At 35.3% G+C, this 4,467-nt stretch overlaps 1 non-coding gene across 1 annotated transcript; it reads right to left on the bottom strand.

Moving 5' to 3' along the window:
* Nucleotides 1–3,863: 3,863 nt before the first annotated feature.
* Nucleotides 3,864–4,065, bottom strand: LOC145277281 (U2 spliceosomal RNA). The gene has a single exon (XR_013868131.1). It is a non-coding gene; the product is annotated as a U2 spliceosomal RNA (small nuclear RNA).
* Nucleotides 4,066–4,467: the final 402 nt, after the last annotated feature.

Raw genomic sequence — 4,467 nt, 5'->3', positions numbered from 1 at the left:
ATTTCAAAAAAAGAATTTTCAGGGATTTTCACATGGGGCATCCAGGAATAAACAGAATGAAACGCCTAATGAGAAGTTTTGTTTCTTGGCCAGCTATGGACCAAGATATTACCGACATGGCAAACAGATTCAAAGACTGTGCTTTCGCTGCAAAAGCACCACCGATAACATATAAACCTTGGCATAAGGCTGAACAACCATCGTTGAGAATCCACATCGATTATGCGGGACCTGTGGAGGATTTTTACTACCTGATAGTAGTTGACTCTTACTCTAAATGGCTAGAGGTACTAAGATGCAAACAACCGACCACGGCAACAACGACAAATTTTTTATTGGAATTGTTTGCTCGGTTTGGAGTTGTAGACTGTCTGGTTAGCGACAACGCTACACATTTCACCTCGACAGAGTTCAAAGAATTTTGCGAGACGTATCAAGTCAAGCATATTATGACACCCCTGTACCACGCCAGAAGCAACGGCTGGGCCGAACGCTTCGTCGATACGTTTAAAAGGGGCATTAAAAAAGCGTCCGGTACACCGACAGAAAAGGCCCTTCAGCAATTTCTGCAGATTTATAGAATCACGAGAAATCCGAACAAACCAGATTCGGGATCCCTAGCAGAAATCATATTTGGACGGAAAATAATATCCGTATTTGATAAACTGTTACCCAAACGCATAGTACAAGACAGAACTTCTACAATGCCAATGAAACGGGTTAAAAGCGGAGATAACGTGTATTTTAGACATTTTAGAAATAACGCTTCTTTTGGGGAATAGGGCACGATCTTACGAAGAATCGGCCATGTTACATACATCATTCAGGGCCCAAAGTTCCAACATAAGAGGCACCTGAACCAAATCAGGAAACGCTTTTACGAGGATAAAGAAGAACCACCGCAGGACGGTACTGAGGCGATTGAAACTGTGTATGACTTTTGACATAGACCCTCCCAAAGGGATGTCAGAACCGAGACGCTCCGGCATAAAGAGGACGCGCACAGACCCATTGGTGGTCTGCCCCAAAAGGAAGAAATACTGATTTTCACAACCGCGGAAATCAGCTTGGGAGGAGGTGTTGTGGGGGAATCACCCTCCAAATGGACTGTTCTATCCATTATATAAACCATAGACCTTTTGATCCAGGCGTGGATTAAACACCAAAGCAACCCTCGCCTGCTCGATGACGTTTACTACGCTTTTCAGTTGTAACCTTTTTACGTTGTTGTTCCAGTAATACATTGTTTAAACTGTATTCCGTTGTTCTGTTTACTTTGTGGCTTATTGCAAGCCATAACAGTTACTAATTTCGACAATCAGTTTCCATAATTAAAACCATCTTTATCGTCCTCTCTTACTAACATAATATATTTTATATATTGTCTGGACTGATTATTTTATTATAAATTAAAATCGCTTTTCATCATTTTTCGTAATTCTTGGATATGTTACTAATTTTGACCATAAATTTTTGTAATTACAACTATCACTATCGCTCTCTCTTACTAAAATAATAACTTTGATACATTGTCTGGGCTGATTATTTCATTACAACCACACCAATCAATTAACTAACATTCCATCATTTTTCGTAATTCTTGTATAGCTTCCTGATGTCGACAATAATTTTTCATAATTTTAGCCGTCCTTATTCCCCCCCCTTTACTTAAATAATCACATTGATGTATTGTCTGGGCTATTTCATTATAAATAGATCAATTAGTTAACTCACATTTTATCATTTTCGTTATTTTTGGATATCTTAATAATTTCGACCATATTTTTTATAAGTTAAACCATCCTCATCGCCCTCTCTTACAAAAAAAAAACTTTGATATATTGTCTGGGCTGATTATTTCATAAAATGCACAATTATCAATTAATTTACATTTCATCATTTTCATAATTCTCGGATATGTTACAAATTTCGACAATCACTTTTTATATTTTTAACTCACATTAATAACCCCGCACTACTAAAATAATAACTTTGATATATTTTCTGGACTGATTATTTTATTTCAAACACACCAATCAATTAACTCACATTTCGTAATTTTTTATAATTCTTGGATATGTTACAATCATTTTTCATAATTTAAACTCACATCATCGTCCCCTTACTAAAATAATAACTTTGATATATTGTTTGGTCTGATTATTTCATTGCAAACACACTAATTCATTAAATCAAATATTATCATTTTTCATAATTCTTGGATATGTTACAAATTTCGACATTAATTTTTCATAAGTTAAACATACCTTATACCCCCCCTTACTAAACAAAAAACCTTTGATATATTTGCTTGGCTGCATATTCCATTACAAACACATCAATCAATTAACTCACATTTCATCATTTTTCATAATTCTTGGATATGTTACTAATTTCTACCATATTTTTATAATTAAAAAAACCCACATTATGCCCCTCTGCTACTAATATAAGCACTTTAATATATTGTCTGGGCTTATTATTTCATAACAAACACACCAATCAAGTAACTCACATTTTATCATTTTTCATAATTTTTGGATGTTACTAATTTCGACAATAATTTTCATAACTTTAACCCACTATGTCGTTCCCCCTTACTTAAATAATAACTTTGATATATTGCCTGGGTTGATTATTTCATTACAAACACATCACCCAATTCTGCATATTCTCATAGTATATGCGTTCTACCTATCTTATCCAATTCCGGATGACGCTGCATATTCGGCTATTATATTTCTTTCACCTATCTCATTCGATCCCGAGCGATGCTGGGTATTCTACGTCTATATATTTTCAACCTCTCTCATTCAATACTGGGCGACGCTTTCTGCTAATATATATTTGCGTTTATCTCATTCGATCCCGGCAATGACTTCAAGTCTGCCACCCCACTGATATAAATATACATGAAATAAATTAATGTATAAACTGTAAACTGTTTCAGCCATTTATATCCCCAAACCACTGCTAAAATATACGTGAAATAATATACTGTCTAAATAGTAAACTGTTTTAGCCCTTTCTGGGACTGACTTTATGTCTCCCACCCACTGTTAACAATATACATTAAATAAAGTAATGTCTAAAACTTAAATGGCTTCAGCCATTTCCAGGACTGACTTGTTTCTCCCATTCTACTATTAAAAATATACATTAAGCAAAGTAATGTCTAAAACGTAAATGGTTGCAGTCATTTCCGGGAATGACTTCATATCCCCCACCCCATTGTTAAAAATATACATTAGATAAAGTAATGTTTAATGTGTAAAAGGTTTCAGTCATTTCCGGAACTGATTTTATATCCCCCACCCCACTGTTAAAAATATACATAAAATAAAGTACTGTTTAAATCGTAAGCGGTTTATGTCATTTCCGGGACTAACTTAATATCCCCAACCCCACTGTTTAAAATATAATTGAAATAAAATAATGTTTAAATCATAAACTGTTTCAGCAGTTTTTCGAAATTAATACATAAAAACATTAACATGGTTAGAATTAGGCAACCATTGCTTCAACATGAATTTCTGAGTGTAGTATCATTCTCAGCATTCCAGTGACTTAAATCCCTCCCCTTTTTTGGTCTTGGTTAATGGAGGAGAAATCCTTCATTACTGATACATTTCTTATTTTTTTGATGACTAGATTGCCCCTTTTGGGGAGCTGGTCCCCCCCCCAATTTTTAACCGACTTCATGTCCAACTCTGCCCTTGTGGGGAGGCAAGTAAACAAAACAAAAAAATAATCAGAAGGGACATTTTCCAGGGCATTTTATAATTAATCAGAAGAGACATTTCCAGTGCATTTTGTAATTTAATCAGAAATTACTTTTCCCAGTTACTTTTGTAATATTAAGACTGTGTTACATTAAATATAGTACCTATTTACAATGTCTCCCTACGGGACAGATTTAGATATTAGGGTCGTTTTTTAACGTGGGGAAAGGAACAACAATTGTCTTAGGATAGTTTCTCCCCCACTGAGAGAGAAGAACTTGAAGTGTAGCATCTGAAGAACAGATACTACATTTTGATCTTGGCTAAAAGGCCAAGAAGAACAAATCTTTATTAGATTTGCCTCAACAGCGAGACCATTTTTATTGTTTTATTAGGAATTGGAGTATTCCACTTTCCTTTTAAGGGCTGACAAGGTTTATTTATTTATTTATTTATTTTACACAGTGGTCACCACTTATCAAGGCGCGGAAACCACTTAGGGATAAGGGTTACTGCAAGTACATTACGTTAGTATGGAGATTTGATGAAGTGTTTACTTAAGGGGGCAGTTCATTAGGAATTTGTTAACGTTGGGCTTGAAGACATCCAAGTTGTAGTCAGGTGGGAAGCAGGCAGACGGATCAGAGTTCCACAGGCGTGCAGTTCTAAGAAAAAAGCTTTGTTCATGGAATCCACGTTTTGATTAAGGTACAGATCGAAGTTCTCAGAAATCAGGGGGCCCAGA

The sequence above is a fragment of the Euprymna scolopes genome, chromosome 5, assembly GCF_053919585.1.
Source record: "Euprymna scolopes isolate OS-2025 chromosome 5, ASM5391958v1, whole genome shotgun sequence".
Taxonomy (NCBI): domain Eukaryota; kingdom Metazoa; phylum Mollusca; class Cephalopoda; order Sepiida; family Sepiolidae; genus Euprymna; species Euprymna scolopes.
The sequence above is the reverse complement of the archived record's forward strand: the minus strand, read 5'-3'. Positions and strand labels throughout refer to the sequence as shown.